This window comes from Balaenoptera ricei, chromosome 9, assembly GCF_028023285.1.
Source record: "Balaenoptera ricei isolate mBalRic1 chromosome 9, mBalRic1.hap2, whole genome shotgun sequence".
NCBI classification, from domain to species: domain Eukaryota; kingdom Metazoa; phylum Chordata; class Mammalia; order Artiodactyla; family Balaenopteridae; genus Balaenoptera; species Balaenoptera ricei.
In genome coordinates, this window is record NC_082647.1 from 40,186,031 (window position 1) to 40,206,291 (window position 20,261).

Here is a 20,261-nt window from a genome sequence, read left to right on the forward strand (position 1 = left end):
ATCATATAACTGGATGTTTGTACCTTTTGGTCAGCTTCCTCCCCCCTCTCCCCACAGGCCTCCTCCTCTGTTAAACATAAATCTGATCTCTTTTTCTATGGGTTTGTTTGTTTGTTTTTGAAATGTAGTTGACTGACAATACTGTGTTAGTTCCGGGTATACAACATAATGATTCAGTATTTCTCTACATTTCAAAATGATCACCATGTTAAGACTAGTACCATTGTCACCATATAAAGATATTACATAATTATTGACTATATTCCCCACACTGTACATTTCATACCCATGACTCATTTATTTTGTAACTTAAAGTTTGCACCACTTAATCTCCCTCACTTATGTCTCTCCTCCAACCTCCTCCCCTCTGGCAACAATTTGTTTGTTCTCTGTATCTGAGTCTGTTTCTGTTTTGTTATGTTTGTTCTTTTTCTTTTGCCTTTTTTTTCCAGATTCTACACATAAGTAAAATCATACAGTATTTGTCTTTCTCTGACTTATTTCACTTACTCTCTAGGTCCATCTATATTGTCACAAGTGGCAAGATATCATTCTTTTTAATGGCCGAGAAATAGTCTATTATGTAAGTAATAGTCTATATATATATATATATATATATATATATATATATATATACACACATATATATAAAATCTTCTTTATCCACTCATCTATTGATGGACACTTAGGTGGCTTCCACATCTTGGCTATTGTATATAATGCTGCAATGAACATAAGGGTATCTATTCTAATTAGTGTTTTAGTTTTCTTTAGATAAATACCCAGGTGTCGAAATGTTGGAGCATACGGTAGCTCTATTTTTAATTTTTTGAAGAATCTCCATACTGTTTTCCATAGTGGCTGCACAAATTCACATTCTCACCAATAGTGCACAAAGATTCTCTTTTCTTCACATCCTCACCAAAACTTATTTGTTGTCTTTTTGATAATAGTCATTCTGACAAGTGTGAGGTGATATGTCATTGTGGTTTTGATTTGCATTTCCCCAATGATTAGTGATGCTGAGCCAACATCATGTGCCATCTGTATGTCTTTCTGGAAAAAAGTCTATTTTTTAATCAGGTTGCTTGTTTTTTTAATGTCGAGTTGTACGAGTTCTTTGTATATTATGGATATTAACCCCTTACCAGATATATCATTTGCAAATATCTTCTCTCATTCAATAGGCAGCCTTTTTTATTTTATTGAGAGTTTCCTTTGCTGTGCAAAAGCTTTTTAATTTGATGTAGTCCCTTTTGTTTATTTTTGCTTTTGTTTCCCTTGCCTGAGAAGACATATTAAAAAAAAAAATTCTAAGACTGATATCAGAGTGTATACGGTCTGTGTTTGCTTCCAGAAGTTTTATGGTTTCAACTCTTACATTTTATGTCTTCGATCCATTTTGAGTTTGTTTTTATATGGTGTGAGAAAGTAGTCCAGTTTGATTCTTTTGCGTGTAGCTGTCCAATTTTCCCAACATCATTTACTGAAGAGGCTGTCTCTCCCACATTGTATATTCTTGCCTCTTTTGTGGTAGATTCATTGCCCATATAAGTGTAGGTTCACTTATGCCCTAGGAGTGCCCTCTATGTGGGCTGCGTAGGTCCTCTTGCAGGTGGCTTGCTACTGAGGACACTCTGGTAGGCATGACTGGACCCCAGTCTGGTTGGTTACCAGGACCTACCTCGTGTGGAGCTGCCAGCCACTGGTGGGCAGGGCTGAGTCCTTGCATGGCTGACTATAGAGCTCTGGGAGTTCCCAGGGGTAGTGTTGGCCCACTGTTGGGAGGAGTTTGGTCCTGGGGTGACTGGTCGCAGAATTGGGGGTCATGGAGTTAGTGTCAGCCTGCTGGTGGACAGGGCCAGTTCTCGACTGACATGGTTGGCTGCAGGGTCCAGGATGTCCCGGAATGGTTGACAGCCCACTGGTGGGTGAGGCCATATCCCAGGGCAGCTGGCTGAGGAACCCAAGGTGTCCCAGGGTGGTTCCTGCTTGCTGGTTAGACCGGGTCTTTTTTTTTTTTTAGACATCATTTTATTTTATTTATGTGGGGAGAGCAGCACCACGTGACATGTGGGATGTTAGTTCCTCAACCAGGAATCAAACCTGCGCCCCCTGCATTGGAAGCGCATAGTCTTAACCACTGGACTGCCAGGGAAATCCCTGGGCCAGGTCTTTTTTTTTTTTTTTTTTTTTTTTTTTTAATTATTAGCACCTTTAATTATTATTTATTTATTTATTTATTTGGCTGTGTTGGGTCTTCGTTTCTGTGCGAGGGCTTCCTCTAGCTGCGGCAAGCAGGGGCCACTCTTCATCGCAGTGCGCGGGCCTCTCACTATCGTGGCCTCTCTTGTTGCGGAGCACAGGCTCCAGACGTGCAGGCTCAGTAGTTGTGGCTCACGGGCTTAGTTGCTCCGCGGCATGTGGGATCTTCCCAGACCAGGGCTCGAACCCGTGTCCCCTGCATTAGCAGGCAGATTCTCAACTACTGTGCCACCAGGGCAGCCCCCTGGGCCAGGTCTTGATACAACTGGTTGTGGAGCTACAGTGGTCCTGGGGCTGGTGCCCACCCACTGGTGGGTTAGGCTGGGTCCTCAGCCTGTTGCTGGCCCATTGATAGGCAGGGCTGATTCCTGGGCAGCTGAGGGCTCAGGGGTTCCTATGGCAGCTGGCTTGCTGGTGGATAGGGCTGTATTCTCATGCAGCTTGCTGTTTGGCCTGGGGCATCCTAGGACTGGTGCAGACAGGCTGGTGGGCAGGGCTGTTTCCCAGCACTAATAAGCTAGACGGGGGATTCCAAAATGGCCCTTTGCCAGCACCAGTGTCCTTATGGTGTGGTGAGCTCCCCAAAATAGCTATGCCACCATCTATGTCCCCAGGTTGAGTCTTAATTGTCTCCTGCCTCTCTGAAAGGCTTTGCGAGATCAAGTGAGTCTGACCCAAGCTTCTTTCAAATTAATGCTTCTGCCCTGGGTCTCGGAGCGAGATTTTTTGCACACACTTTAAGAGTGGAGTCTTTCTTTCCCACAGCCCTCTGGTTCTATCAAAAGTAAGCCCTGTCGACCTTCTAAGCCAAATGTTCTGGGGGCCTGTCTTCTCGGTGCAGAACTCCTGGGCTGGGGAGCCTGATGTGGGGTTGAACCCCTCGTTCTTTGGAGAGAACCTCTGCAGTTGTAATTATCCTCCCATGTGTGGGTCTCTCACCCAGGAGTATGTGTTTTGACTATACCTCATCTCTGTCCCCATTGAGGTTCCTTCTTTTTATCTTTCTTTAGTTGTAGAAGATCTTCTCTGCTAGTCTTCAGGTCATTCTCATCAATAGTTGCTCTGTAAATAGTTGTAATTTTGGCATGCCTGTGGGAGGAGGTGAGCTCAGGGTCTTTCTACTTCTCCATCTTGGCCATGCCCTTAAAGCAGTGATTCTGGAAAAGGTAGTGAGTAGGTAGAACACAAACCAGGGGAAGAGAAAAATGTGTTAGATTCTCAGTGTAGAAGAAGGAGACACATATATTTTTGATAAACCCCTAACTGAGGAAGGCTGGGAAAGATTTCAGACTTTTTTCAAATGCTAGCAGTTTCTAGAACTTTCTTAGGTCACAGAATTCACAATGTCTTTTATATCTGAGAGCTAAAGAAAATATATACAAGTGGATATCAGGAATTAGTATGAGATAGCAATTTGTGGTAAGCACTTGTCTCTCCATTTTTTTCCTATATTACACTTTTGCCTAAACATTTCTGAATGCAGAAATGATTGCTTGATGTGAGATTATTTTATAACTCATGGGTTAAAATATGTGGTGGTATGATACAATCTATGAGTAATGATTTGAAATCAAATTAATTTGGGTTAAAATTCCATTGAAAAGATTAATATTTTCCTTAAGGTATTCCCATTCTTATGACAAATAACTGAATTTATATACATAAACAATTGCTTGGGAAATAGATAGGCATTAAGTTATGTCTCTGGCCAGAAAGAATTAGAAAACTTTCCTTTGTTACACTTATGACTGATTTCAAACAAGGAAGAGAGAGTCACATGTGAGGCAATGGGGAGTTCAAGCCTCAGAGCAAATATTTTCCAGTTTTGTTATAGCAAAGGTTAGTCATTAACATCTTTTGACCTCAGTATATGCATTTATAAAATATAGAAGAATTAATGAGTACACACAGAAATGTGATAATTTTTAAATTGTAATAATATTAATAATGTGTGTAAAATGATGCTTGGAGAATAGACAACCAACATAGGAGGATAATTCTTTCTCTTCTTCCCCCTTCCCCTCCACCGCTCCTCCTCCTTCTTTTCTTCTTCATCCTCCTTATTATTATGAATGTCTATATTCCAAACTGGGAGTTTTGGTGAAAGGAAGAAATTAGTTAGACTCTAATACATGCCATAACATCTCTATACATGTGTCAACTTAATAGAAAATAGTGGCTCTAATTAAACTGAGTAGTCCCATCTAGAGAAATAATAATAAAAAAAAAATAATGAAAAGTACATTGCATCATTGACCTATATGTATGAAAATATCATCTTTCTTCTCAAATTAGATCCTCTTTCTGACTGCCCACTTTCTGATAATGACATAAAAATCTTTCTATCACCCATGATTAAAGTTTCAGGTTTTTATATATATTTTTTTCCCTTACTTTAGCACATTCAATCACATGCAAGCCTGCAAGAATTAATGTGAATTATATCTACTCTTTCATTTCAGATTCCACAGCTACTATTTAATTTCTAGCACTCATATTCTCTCACTTAGACTTTTGCAACAGCTTCCTAAATATGTTGTGCTTTAATGAGCACTGACACCCTCACTTCATATCCTTGTGAGGAACAAACCAGAGCTGGACAAAAATTCAAATGATAGATTGATAACTGATGAAAAGATCAGACATAAAGGCTGCTAAATACTTAATTAGGGCTTTCTGCATGCTAGAAATCGTCTTTTTTAATATTTGACAAAACTTGGAAGATATCTGGTAGTTTAGATTTTACCTAGCTAATATTTCCCAATAAATTTTTGGCAATAAAGTATAATTTTATCAGTGTTCGGTGATGCCAAATATGTTGGTTTTATGATTGAGTGTCAAAGAGAAGTCGTAATAATGATCTATACAGACATTCATTTAGGTTTTTAATTTTTATATCCACTCTGTCCTTAGGCTCTTGTTTTCCCTTGTCATCATTCACAACATATTCCAAGTTCTATTTATTTTAATGGTGTCACAAAGGTAGAAAGTGAAAAGATGTTACGTTGCTGGATGGCTGGATGAATAGATAATTGACAAATAAAGGTAAAACCACATGATATATTTTTCATTGCATGTCATAGATTTCAATAGCAGCAAGTGTTTATAGCTAAAATATTCACATAATTCCAAAGAGTTTGAAATTATTCAGATATTTAGAATTTTTTTTTTTTTTTTTTTGGTCCTCCTAAGAGTTTAATGAAATTTATGAATCTCTAGCAAGTCTGATCAAGAAAAAAAGAGAAAATACAAATTACCAGTATCAGAATTGAAAAAATCACATTGTTAGACATCCTATAGATATTAATAGGATAGTCATGAAATTTATAAACAACTTTATGCTAATAAATCTGACGACATGGTTCAAATGGAAAAATTCAGGGGGAGAAGGTTAAGCCTTAGCAGAACTGACAGAAAAGGTAACAGATAATCCAAATAGCCTATATCTATTTTAAAAGTTGACTTCATAATAAAAAACCTTCCCCAGAAGAAAACTTGAGATCCAGATGGTTTCACTGGTGAATTCTGTGAAACTGAATCTGTAGATTGCTTTGGGTAGTATACTCATTTTCACAATGTTGATTCTTCCAATCCAAGAACATGGTATATCTCTCCATCTGTTGGTATCATCTTTAATTTCTTTCATCAGTGTCTTACAGTTTTCTGCATACAGGTCTTTTGTCTCCCTAGGTAGGTTTATTCCTAGGTATTTTATTCTTTTTGTTGCAATGGTAAATGGGAGTGTTTCCATAATTTCTCTTTCAGATTTTTCATCATTAGTGTATAGGAATGCAAGAGATTTCTGTGCATTAATTTTGTATCCTGCAACTTTACCATATTCATTAATTAGCTCTAGCAGTTTTCTGGTGGCAGTTTTAGGATTCTCTATGTATAGTATCATGTCATCCGCAAACAGTGACAGTTTTACTTCTTCCTTTCCAATTTGTATTCCTTTTATTTCTTTTTCTTCTCTGATTGCCGTGGCTAGGACTTCCAGAACTATGTTGAATAATAGTGGTGAGAGTGGACATCCTTGTCTCGTTCCTGATCTTAGAGGAAATGCTTTCAGTTTTTCACCATTGAGAATGATGTTTGCTGTGGGTTTGTCATATATGGCCTTTATTATGTTGAGGTAGGTTCCCTCTATGCCCACTTTCTGGAGAGTTTTTATCAGAAATGGGTGTTGAATTTTGTCAAAAGCTTTTTCTGCATCTATTGAGATGATCATATGGTTTTTATTCTTCAATTTGTTAATATGGTGTATCACATTGATTGATTTGCGTATATTGAAGAATCCTTGCATCCCTGGGATAAATCCCACTTGATCGTGGTGTATGATCCTTTTAATGTGTTGTTGGATTCTGTTTGCTAATATTTTGTTGAGGATTTTTGCATCTATATTCATCAGTGATATGGGTCTGTAATTTTCTTTTTTTGTAGTGTCTTTGTCTGGTTTTGGTATCAGGGTGATGGTGGCCTCATAGAATGAGTTTCGGAGTGTTCCTTCCTCTGCAATTTTTTGGAAGAGTTTGAGAAGGATGGGTGTTAGCTCTTCTCTAAATGTTTGATAGAATTCACCTGTGAAGCCATCTGGTCCTGGACTTTTGTTTGTTGGAAGATTTTTAATCACAGTTTCAATTTCATTACTTGTGATTGGTCTGTTCATATTTTCTGTTTCTTCCTGATTCAGTCTTGGAAGGTTATACCTTTCTAAGAATTTGTCCATTTCTTCCAGGTTGTCCATTTTATTGGCATAAAGTTGCTTGTAGTAGTCTCTTAGGATGCTTTGTATTTCTGCAGTGTCTGTTGTAACTTCTCCTTTTTCATTTCTGATTTTATTGATTTGAGTCCTCTCCCTCTTTTTCTTGATGAGTCTGGCTAATGGCTTATCAATTTTGTTTATCTTCTCAAAGAACCAACTTTTAGTTTTATTGATCTTTGCTATTGTTTTCTTTGTTTCTATTTCATTTATTTCTGCTCTGATCTTTATGATTTCTTTCCTTCTGCTAACTTTGGGTTTTGTTTGTTCTTCTTTCTCTAGTTTCTTTAGGTGTAAGGTTAGATTGTTTACTTGAGATTTTTCTTGTTTCTTTAGGTAGGCTTGTATAGCTATAAACTTCCCTCTTAGAACCGCTTTTGCTGCATCCCATAGGTTTTGGGTCGTCGTGTCTTCATTGTCATTTGTCTCTAGGTATTTTTTTATTTCCTCTTTGATTTCTTCAGTGATCTCTTGGTTATTTAGTAACGTATTGTTTAGCCTCCATGTGTTTGTCTTTTTTACGTTTTTTTCCCTGTAATTCATTTCTAATCTCATAGCGTTGTGGTCAGAAAAGATGCTTGACATGATTTCGATTTTCTTAAATTTACTGAGGCTTGATTTGTGACCCAAGATGTGATCTATCCTGGAGAATGTTCCGTGCGCACTTGAGAAGAACGTGTAATCTGCTGTTTTTGGATGGAATGTCCGATATATATCAATTAAATCTATCTGGTCTATTGTGTCATTTAAAGCTTCTGTTTCCTTATTTATTTTCATTTTGGATGATCTGTCCATTGGTGTAAGTGAAGTGTTAAAGTCCCCCACTATTACTGTGTTACTGTCAATTTCCTCTTTTACAGCTGTTAGCAGTTGCCTTATGTATTGAGGTGCTCCTATGTTGGGTGCATATATATTTATAATTGTTATATCTTCTTCATGGATTGATCCCTGGATCATTATGTAGTGTCCTTCCTTGTCTCTTGTAACATTCTTTATTTTAAAGTCTATGTTATCTGATATGAGTATAGCTACTCCAGCTTTCTTTTGATTTCCATTTGCATGGAATATCTTTTTCCATCCCCTCACTTTCAGTCTGTATGTGTCCCTAGGCCTAAAGTGGGTCTCTTGTAGACAGCATATATATGGGTCTTGTTTTTGTATCCATTCAGCCAGTCTATGTCTTTTGGTTGGGGCATTTAATCCATTCACGTTTAAGGTAATTATCGATATGTATGTTCCTATGACCATTTTCTTAATTGTTTTGGGTTTGTTTTTGTAGGTCCTTTTCTTCTCTTGTGTTTCCCACTTAGAGAAGTTTCTTTAGCATTTGTTGTAGAGCTGGTTTGGTGGTGCTGAATTCTCTTAGCTTTTGCTTGTCTGTAAAGTTTTTGATTTCTCCATCAAATCTAAATGAGATCCTTGCCGGGTAGAGTAATCTTGGTTGTAGGTTCTTTCCTTTCATCACTTTAAGTATATCATGCCACTCCCTTCTGGCTTGCAGAGTTTCTGCTGAGAAATCAGCTGTTAACCTTATGGGAGTTCCCTTGTATGTTATTTGTCGTTTTTCCCTTGCTGCTTTCAATAATTTTTCTTTGTCTTTAATTTTTGCCACTTTGATTACTATGTGTCTCGGCGTGTTTCTCCTTGGGTTTATTCTGTATGGGACTCTCTGCGCTTCCTGGACTTGGGTGGCTATTTCCTTTCCCATGTTAGGGAAGTTTTCGACTATAATCTCTTCAAATATTTTCTCTGGTCCTTTCTCTCTCTCTTCTCCTTCTGGGACCCCTATAATGCGAATGTTGTGGCGTTTAATGTTGTCCCAGAGGTCTCTTAGGCTGTCTTCATTTCTTTTCATTCTTTTTTCTTTAGTCTGTTCCGCAGCAGTGAATTCCACCATTCTGTCTTCCAGGTCACTTATCCGTTCTTCTGCCTCAGTTATTCTGCTACTGATTCCTTCTAGTGTAGTTTTCATTTCAGTTATTGTATTGGTCATCTCTGTTTGTTTGTTCTTTAATTCTTCTAGGTCTTTGTTAATCATTTCTTGCATCTTCTCAATCTTTGCCTCCATTCTTATTCCGAGGTCCTGGATCATCTTCACTATCATTATTCTGAATTCTTTTTCTGGAAGGTTGCCTATCTCCACTTCATTTAGTTGTTTTTCTGGAGTTTTATCTTGTTCCTTCATCCGGTACATAGCCCTCTGCCTTTTCATCTTCTCTATCTTTCTGTAACTGTCAGATATTTAGAATTTTAAATTTATATTCTATTTACTTCCAAAAACTATTTGAGGTAGATGCAAAAAATAACATCTACCATAAGTTTTCAAAAAAAATAAATTATGCACTGAATAGGAATAATTTGATTAGCATCACCAGAGTGGCTACTTCAGTCAAACTTGTGTACTAGACTCACAGTAACAACATCTACTATGTATTGAGTTCTTAGCTATAAAAATGAATAAGAAAAAGTCTTTGCCCTCTAATTTCTATGGTGTAGTTCAGGAGAGAGACAGATATAATAATTATAATGCAGTATATTAGCACATGTATTAGTGTTCACTATATAAGAAATAATTCAGAATCTCTATGGCTTAACAAATAAGAAACTATTTCTTGCATCTAGCCTTGGATGGGTTTAGTGGCACTGCTTCAGGCTTTGGAGCATCTGGGCCTGTCTCCAAACTGTGGATTGGAATGAAATCTGTTTCATATTTCTCCCATTATTCTTTTACTAGTGGTCACTTGGGGCATATTCTTTTCATGGGGAATGACACTAGTGTAGCAGAACAAGCCAACCTATGCAGGCACATTAAAAACCTTTGTTGGCTTCAAATCTGTCATATACCATTGACCAGAGCAAATTGCATGGTTAAGCTCATGCAGCAGTGAATTCATACAAACCTCAAGAATGAAAGAGATTTGAGTAAATACCTGCCAAACAATAGCCCAATTCATCACAGCACTATTTGGAAATGAAACTCTTAAGTTAGCTGACAGTCTGAGGCTGGACTTTTCTGTACAGTCAAATGGTAACTTTTGAATGCACCTGTCTGTCTTTCTGTCAAACCACCTCTCCTGCCTTGGTTTCTGCTTTAAATGATAAGAAGTAATAATAATCAGATGGGGCCCCACTCTAGGACACTGATTAAGCTCCATTTATTGGTGTGCATTTTGGTAGACACTTGATGTGGCTCTCACTCACCTATACCTTACCCAGTCCAGCCCAGCTACCATGTTGCCTCTGATACTCTTGTATTTCTTATTACCTTAGAAAAATGTTTCAGAACAAGCTAGCTAATAATGAGATAGGTCACTTATTCATCCTCTCTCTCATCATTCACTGAACTTGCTCATGGTTGAAGCTCAACAGATGGCTGATATTAAGAATTTTGGGACTCCCCTGGTGATGCAGTGGTTAAGAATCTGCCTGTCAATGCAGGGGACATGGGTTCGAGCTCAGGTCCGGGAAGATCCCACATGCCTCGGAGCAACTAAGCCCATGCACCACAACTACTGAGCCTGCACTCTGCAGCCCGTGAGCCACAACTACTGAGCCTGTGTGCCACAACTACTGAAGCCTGCATGCCTAGAGCCTGTGCTCCACAACAAGAGAAGGCACCACAATGAGAAGCCTGCACACTGCAACGAAGAGTAGCCCCTGCTCACCACAACTAGAGAAAGCCGACGTGCAGCAACCAGAAAATAAAATAAAATAAAATAAAAGTGTTCTCCTTAAAAAAAAAAAAAAAGAATTTTGAATTTCATGTTAGAGGAGAAAGAGCTTTCACCTTTCCATTGGCAAATGCCTATAGAAGTAAAACAAAAAAAAACAAATAAACAAAATAACCCACCAAAGTTAAACAGGCAAGGAGGATTTTATTCAAGACTGTTGCAACAAGGGAGAAAGATTGACCTCAACTCCACTTAAAAAAAATGGCTGTAGAGTCTTTAAGATCTGGGGTCTTAGGCCTTCTGTGTTTGCTAATTGGGCTTACCCCAAAAAAAAGTAAACTCTCTCTTATCTTTATGGCAGGAGGTACTTTTCCAACTTTGATCAGTGGCCCACTGAAGTTAAGCAACCCCCATTCCACAGAGACTGGGAGAGAGGGGCACTAATTTCCTTGATAATTACCTTTCCATGAGAGGGCTTCCAGGTCCTTAAAAACGACAGTCCCTGGAATTTCTGAGTCTTAAAACTGGAAAGAGACTTTTATATTCATTTCAAAGGGGCAGAAAAAAATTTGCAATTAGAAGTTTTCTAAAGTAAATGCTCTAAGGAAAGGAAGGTCAGGGGCCTATAGTCAGGGGTAAAAAAAAACCCCTAAAATTTAGTCAAACTGAGGGCAATGTTAAAGACATTCTGGGCAAACCACAAGTTTGGATTTAGGGACTCCAGTACTAGGGTCTCAGGCAGAAGCCCAGCTCTAAAGCAGTACCTTTTTGACATTTGCTATTTTTGCTCTTGAATACATCTCCTTCAAGGAACTTATGAGAAACAAGGTGACTGTGACAAAATAAGATTTAGTTATGTCTGGGTGCTGGGGCTATATAATCATCTTCACACAAAAGCAAAACTAAACAAAACTCATCCTTTCCTTGAATATTTTTCAAGTAGATGAGAGACATGAGCTCATTTCTGTTTCATATTATGTACAAAACTGATTATTGAGTAGTGTGGAGAACAGACACCCTGGAGGCAAGAGAATCCTTAGGAGGGAAAGAGAACTTTTACTAAAACTTAAATTCTAAGTAAGAATTGTGGATGGAAAGAAAATGGCGTTTTAAAAATGAAGAAACTAATAATATTAAGAAAGAGGCAGGTTTATTGCAATATGAAGGCTGCCAAGTTTTTAATGTGGGTGGCTAGGAGATAGGTTGTTAATTATTTTATATTCAGCAGCAATCAGTTATTTTTCAAAGATCCATTAATATTTGCTACCCAAAATGATATCTTAGGGACTATTAGGGGTCACCAATTGAATATCATTTTGCTACCCAAAATGATATCTTAGAGACTATTAGGGGTCACCAACTGAATAGGTCACTAATGCAGAAATTTCTTCCATAGCGTCATAAAGATAGTTTTTCTTTCTCTGCTAAGTTTTTTCAGATGATGGGAAGATTAATTCCTCTTATAATACTGCTTTCTGTTAATAGGTGGGTTTAATTTTTAGATACTTAAATGTTATAATAAAATGAACTTTTCTATTCTTATGACAAAATTTCTATACCTCCTACTACCAGCCTAGATCTTCTTCTGTATATACTCCACTTTAAAAAAAAAACAAGCCTGCTAAAACCAAATACATTACTTTAGAACTATCTGAGGTTTTCCCCCTCTAAATTAAACTGCTGGTCTTAGCTTTAAGTCAACTATAATTCTTATACAGTTTTTCACATATAACAGTTAACGTCTTTTCTTCAGAAACCCATAATGGTTTTGTATTTGTTGTTGTTTTTGTTTTGTTTTTGTTTGTTTGTTTTTACCTATTAGTGAATATTACTTTTTTCTGGGTTTGAAATGACTTAGCCATGATTTCTTCTGAAGGTTTAGTTTAATGTTCTATATATGGAACTTTATATTTGCTTTAATTTCAATGGTTGGTTTGTTCCCTCATCCTCCTTGGTGGTATTCTGTTGGCCTAACTGGCATCTTTGATTCCATAAAAACTGCTCAAAACATTTTAAATTCCAGATTTTATTGTTTGGTTCATCTTATTTACTAAATTTTCATCCTCTCTAGTAAGCCAAATGTAGATTGCCATTTCTCAAATTCCTTCACATTTTTCTTTAGGCAACTGATGGCTTGAATTTATGACACTCTGCTTATTTACTAACAAACACATATCCCGCGAGCTGTTCATATGAGTATATTTTCTGAGATTTTAGATACATGTATTTTTTCCTCCTCCTCCTGTAAATGATTGTAGAGTTTTTCGTTCTTTGGAGGTTTCTGAGAGAGCTGTCTTTTACTAACTTATACACCTTGTCATTTACTCATTGCTAATTTGGACTGAGCACAAAATGCTAGGCATTGGCACAGAAGGATAGGAACAGACTTTATAGGAGTTCATATCTTAATAGGACACAAGAAGTTAAACATATATTAGCAAGGACATGTGGTAAATGTTATTACAATAGAGACACACAGGGGTTGAACAAAGGGGTCAACAAAGACTTCTCAGCAGAGGAGGGCCTTGCCTGTGAAAAACAAGGAGTTTGTCAGTTACTGGAAGAAAGAACGTTTCTGGCAAGCTAATTTGCACTTGCTAAGTGTTACCTTTTTCATGTAGCACGCTACCAACTTTTAAAACAATATTCTAAATATCTTGCTTTCTTGCTTCATACTTTGTCATAATGTCTCTGGCCCATTTCCCTGGTTGTCTATCTTCTTATAGTTAAACAAATAGTCATATTTTATATATTTTGTTGAATTCATTCACCTTATTTTATATCACCTACCTCCAAATATCATAAAAATTGCCTATTCTAACAAAGATACTTATGAAAGATGCTCAATTTGTTTTGAAGAAAGGAATCAACTTTAGTCTGATTATATTTTTGGACAGCATAATGGAAAGAAGGAAAGAAATTAGGAGAGTGACGTCAGCAAGACGGTGGACTAAGGATTTTCAGGGCTCGTGCCCCACAGAAACATTGATTTTGACAACCACCCATGGATGAGAGTACCATTTTGGGAACCAGGGACTCTGGCAGAGAGGCCATAGCACTCTGTTGGAGCAAAAAAATCTAATAGATGCATTTAATAAAGTAAAAAGAACAATTTCACTTTACTCACATTACTCCTCCTCTATAGGGTGGCACAGCTCAGTGTGAAGAGACACTCCAACAAATCTCTCCTCAAGAGAGATTTCTCCCACAGGGAAAAGTGAGGGTAGTGAGCACTAGCTCCCCCAGCTATGCAGAACACTGCCCCAGAGGCCCACTTCTTTCTTGCCCCACCCAGAACACTGAGATCAGCATGGCTGAATAGTTCAGGAGTAGCTGGGCGCAGGAAAAGGGGTGGGAGTTCACAGCAGCTGGGGTGCAGAACTCAACAAAGGGCCTTGGTTTCTACCAAATGCCTTGTGGACTCCACTAAGAGGCCTTCCTATTAGTTTCTTAGGACCCATCACCTGCAGACCACCCCCCCTCAACTAGGCCACATGTGCCCCCAGCACTCCAAGGACCCCTGCCCTGGTAGCCAGTACCCCAGCAGAAAGTACCTACAACCTCTATAGAATCGTGCATGAGCACATACAGATAGCTAGTTGACTCTGCTGGATTGGGTGAAGGCACATACCCTTATACACTTCATGGCGGTGTCCAAGGAAAATAAATGGGAGGCTCTCAGCAGTCAAACTGGCCTTGTGGGATTGAGAGAAGGCATATGATCTCATATACTCCACAGGTACTGGGTATATAGCCAAAGGAAATGAAATAGGGATCTCAGGGATGCATGAACTCCCATGTTCACTGCAGCATTGTTCAAAAAAGCCAAGATATGAAAACAACCCAAGTGTCTAAAACAGATGAACAAATTTTAAAATTGTGAGGGTAGTGAGTTATATTTAAAGCACTTTAGGAAGATTAACCAAGATGGCGGAGTAGAAGGACGTGCTCTCACTCCCTCTTGCGAGAGCACCAGAATCACAACTGGCTGCTGGACAATCATTGACAGGAAGACCCTGGACTTCACCAAGGAGGATACCCCACGTCCAAGGACAGAGGAGAAGCCACAGTGAGACGGTAGGAGGGGCGCAATCAGAGTAAAATCAAACCCCATAACTGCTGGGTGGGTGACTCACAGACTGGCGAACACTTATACCACAGAAGTCCACCCACTGGAGTAAAGGTTCTGAGCCCCACGTCAGGCTTCCCAACCTGGGGGTCAGGCAATGGGAGGAGGAATTCCTAGAGAATCAGACTTTGAAGCCTAGTGGGAATTGGATTGCAGGACTTTGACGGGACTGGGGGAAACAGAGACCCCACTCTTGGAGGGCACACACAAAGTAATGTGTGCATCGGGACCCAGGGGAAGGAGCAGTGAGCCTGGGGGAGACTGAACCAGACCTACCTGCTGGTGTTGGGGGGTCTCCTGCAGAGGCGAGTGGTGGCTCTGTTTCACCGTGGGGATAAGGACACTGGCAGCAGAGGTTCTGGGAAGTTCTCCTTGGCGTGAGCCCTCCCAGAGTCTGCCATTAACCCCACCAAAGAGCACGGGTAGGCTCCAGTGTTGGGTTGCCTCAGGCAAAACAGCCAACAGGGAGGGAACCCAGCCCCACCCATCAACAGTCAAGTGGATTAAAGTTTTACTGAGCTCTGACCGCCACAGCAACAGTCAGCTCTACCCACCACCAGAGCCTCCCATCAAGCCTCTTAGATAGCCTCAACCACCAGAGGGCAGACAACAGAAGCAAGAAAAACTATAATCCTGCAGCCTGTGGACCAAAAACCACAGTTACAGAAAGATAGAGAAGATGAAAAGGCAGAGGGCTATGTACCAGATGAAGGAACAAGAAAAAACCCCAGAAAAACAACTAAATGAAGTGGAGATAGGCAACCTTCCAGAAAAAGAATTCAGAATAATGATAGTGAAGATGATCCAGGACCTTGGAATAAGAATGGAGGCAAAGATTGAGAAGATGCAAGAAATGATTAACAAAGACCTAGAAGAATTAAAGAACAAACAAACAGAGATGACCAATACAATAACTGAAATGAAAACTACACTAGAAGGAATCAATAGCAGAATAACTGAGGCAGAAGAACGGATAAGTGACCTGGAAGACAGAATGATGGAATTCACTGCTGCGGAACAGACTAAAGAAAAAAGAATGAAAAGAAATGAAGACAGCCTAAGAGACCTCTGGGACAACATTAAACGCCACAACATTCGCATTATAGGGGTCCCAGAAGGAGAAGAGAGAGAGAAAGGACCAGAGAAAATATTTGAAGAGATTATAGTCGAAAACTTCCCTAACATGGGAAAGGAAATAGCCACCCAAGTCCAGGAAGCGCAGAGAGTCCCATACAGGAGAAACCCAAGGAGAAACACGCCGAGACACATAGTAATCAAAGTGGCAAAAATTAAAGACAAAGAAAAATTATTGAAAGCAGCAAGGGAAAAACGACAAATAACATACAAGGGAACTCCCATAAGGTTAACAGCTGATTTCTCAGCAGAAACTCTGCAAGCCAGAAGGGAGTGGCATGATATACTTAAAGTGATGAAAGGGAAGAACCTACAACCAAGATTACTCTACCCGGCAAGGATCTCATTTAGATTTGATGGAGAAATCAAAAGCTTTACAGACAAGCAAAAGCTAAGAAAATTCAGCACCACCAAACCAGCTCTACAACAAATGCTAAAGGAACTTCTCTAAGTGGGAAACACAAGAGAAGAAAAGGACCTACAAAAACAAACCCAAAACAATTAAGAAAATGGTCATAGGAACATACATATCGATTATTACCTTAAACGTGAATGGATTAAATGCCCCAACCAAAAGACATAGACTGGCTGAATGGATACAAAAACAAGACCCATATATATGCTGTCTACAAGAGACCCACTTTAGACCTAGGGACACATACAGACTGAAAGTGAGGGGATGGAAAAAGATATTCCATGCAAATGGAAATCAAAAGAAAGCTGGAGTAGCTATACTCATATCAGATAAAATAGACTTTAAAATAAAGAATGTTACAAGAGACAAGGAAGGACACTACATAATGACCAAGGGATCAATCCAAGAAGAAGATATAACAATTATAAATATATATGCACCCAACATAGGAGCACCTCAATACATAAGGCAACTGCTAACAGCTGTAAAAGAGGAAATCGACAGTAACACAATAATAGTGGGGGACTTTAACACCTCACTTACACCAATGGACAGATCATCCAAAATGAAAATAAATAAGGAAACAGAAGCTTTAAATGACACAATAGACCAGATAGATTTAATTGATATATATCGGACATTCCATCCAAAAACAGCAGATTACACGTTCTTCTCAAGTGCGCACGGAACGTTCTCCAAGATAGATCACATCTTGGGTCACAAATCAAGCCTCAGTAAATTTAAGAAAATTGAAATCATATCAAGCATCTTTTCTGACCACAACGCTATGAGATTAGAAATGAATTACAGGGAAAAAAACGTAAAAAGGACAAACACATGGAGGCTAAACAATACGTTACTAAATAACCAAGAGATCACTGAAGAAATCAAAGAGGAAATCAAAAAATACCTAGAGACAAATGACAATGAAAACACGACGACCCAAAACCTATGGGATGCAGCAAAAGCAGTTCTAAGAGGGAAGTTTATAGCTATACAAGCCTACCTAAAGAAACAAGAAAAATCTCAAGTAAACAATCTAACCTTACACCTAAAGAAACTAGAGAAAGAAGAACAAACAAAACCCAAAGTTAGCAGAAGGAAAGAAATCATAAAGATCAGAGCAGAAATAAATGAAATAGAAACAAAGAAAACAATAGCAAAGATCAATAAAACTAAAAGTTGGTTCTTTGAGAAGATAAACAAAATTGATAAGCCATTAGCCAGACTCATCAAGAAAAAGAGGGAGAGGACTCAAATCAATAAAATCAGAAATGAAAAAGGAGAAGTTACAACAGACACTGCAGAAATACAAAGAATCCTAAGAGACTACTACAAGCAACTTTATGCCAATAAAATGGACAACCTGGAAGAAATGGACAAATTCTTAGAAAGGTATAACCTTCCAAGACTGAACCAGGAAGAAATAGAAAACATGAACAGACCAATCACAAGTAATGAAATTGAAACTGTGATTAAAAATCTTCCAACAAACAAAAGTCCAGGACCAGATGGCTTCACAGGTGAATTCTATCAAACATTTAGAGAAGAGCTAACACCCATCCTTCTCAAACTCTTCCAAAAAATTGCAGAGGAAGGAACACTCCCAAACTCATTCTATGAGGCCACCATCACCCTGATACCAAAACCAGACAAAGACACTACAAAAAAAGAAAATTACAGACCAATATCACTGATGAATATAGATGCAAAAATCCTCAACAAAATACTAGCAAACAGAATCCAACAACACATTAAAAGGATCATACACCACGATCAAGTGGGATTTATCCCAGGGATGCAAGGATTCTTCAATATACGCAAACCAATCAATGTGATACACCATATTAACAAATTGAAGAATAAAAACCATATGATCATCTCAATAGATGCAGAAAAAGCTTTTGACAAAATTCAACACCCATTTCTGATAAAAACTCTCCAGAAAGTGGGCATAGAGGGAACCTACCTCAACATAATAAAGGCCATATATGACAAACCCACAGCAAACATCATTCTCAATGGTGAAAAACTGAAAGCATTTCCTCTAAGATCAGGAACGAGACAAGGATGTCCACTCTCACCACTATTATTCAACATAGTTTTGGAAGTCCTAGCCACGGCAATCAGAGAAGAAAAAGAAATAAAAGGAATACAAATTGGAAAAGAAGAAGTAAAACTGTCACTGTTTGCAGATGACATGATACTATACATAGAGAATCCTAAAACTGCCACCAGAAAACTGCTAGAGCTAATTAATGAATATGGTAAAGTTGCAGGATACAAAATTAATGCACAGAAATCTCTTGCATTCCTATACACTAATGATGAAAAATCTGAAAGAGAAATTATGGAAACACTCCCATTTACCATTGCAACAAAAAGAATAAAATACCTAGGAATAAACCTACCTAGGGAGACAAAAGACCTGTATGCAGAAAACTATAAGACACTGATGAAAGAAATTAAAGATGATACCAACAGATGGAGAGGTATACCATGTTCTTGGATTGGAAGAATCAACATTGTGAAAATGAGTATACTACCCAAAGCAATCTACAGATTCAATGCAATCCCTATCAAATTACCAATGGCATTTTTTACGGAGCTAGAACAAATCATCTTAAAATTTGTATGGAGACACAAAAGACCCCGAATAGGCAAAGCAGTCTTGAGGCAAAAAAATGGAGCTGGAGGAATCAGACTCCCTGACTTCAGACTATACTACAAAGCTACAGTAATCAAGACAATATGGTACTGGCACAAAAACAGAAACATAGATCAATGGAACAAGATAGAAAGCCCAGAGATTAACCCACGCACCTATGGTCAACTAATCTATGACAAAGGAGGCAAGCATATACAGTGGAGAAAAGACAGTCTCTTCAATAGTGGTGCTGGGAAAACTGGACAGCTACATGTAAAAGAATGAAATTAGAATACTCCCTAACACCATACACAAAAATAAACTCAAAATGGATTAGAGACCTAAATATAAGACTGGACACTATAAAACTCTTAGAGGAAAACATAGGAAGAACACTCTTTGACATAAATCACAGCAAGATCTTTTTTGATCCACCTCCTAGAGTAATGGAAATAAAAACAAAAATAAACAAGTGGGACCTAATGAAACTTCAAAGCTTTTGCACAGCAAAGGAAATCATAAACAAGACGAAAAGACAACCCTCAGAATGGGAGAAAATATTTGCAAATGAATCAACGGACAAAGGATTAATCTCCAAAATATATAAACAGCTCATTCAGCTCAATATCAAAGAAACAAACACCCCAATCCAAAAATGGGCAGAAGACCTAAATAGACATTTCTCCAAAGAAGACATACAGACGGCCACGAAGCACATGAAAAGATGCTCAACATCACTAATTATTAGAGAAATGCAAATCAAAACTACAATGAGGTATCACCTCACTCCTGTTAGAATGGGCATCATCAGAAAATCTACAAACAACAAATGCTGGAGAGGGTGTGGTGAAAAGGGAACCCTCTTGCACTGTTGGTGGGAATGTAAATTGATACAGCCACTATGGAGAACAATATGGAGGTTCCTTAAAAAACTAAAAATAGAATTACCATATGACCCAGCAATCGCACTACTGGGCATATACCCAGAGAAAACCGTAATTCAAAAAGACACATGCACCCAAATGTTCATTGCAGCACTATTTACAATAGCCAGGTCATGGAAGCAACCTAAATGCCCATCAACAGACGAATGGATAAAGAAGTTGTGGTACATATATACAATGGAATATTACTCAGCCATAAAAAGGAACGAAATTGAGTCATTTGTTGAGACGTGGATGGATCTAGAGACTGTCATACAGAGTGAAGTAAGTCAGAAAGAGAAAAACAAATATCGTATA

General features: G+C 38.4%; 1 long non-coding RNA gene across 1 annotated transcript in view; it reads right to left on the reverse strand.

Moving 5' to 3' along the window:
* Window positions 1-3,311: 3,311 nt before the first annotated feature.
* Window positions 3,312-20,261, reverse strand: part of LOC132371450 (uncharacterized) — a 46,751-nt gene continuing 29,801 nt past the window's right edge. Inside the window, exon 3 of the long non-coding RNA XR_009504846.1 lies at window positions 3,312-3,422. This is a non-coding gene — a long non-coding RNA (uncharacterized LOC132371450). The remainder of the gene's footprint in view (window positions 3,423-20,261) is intronic.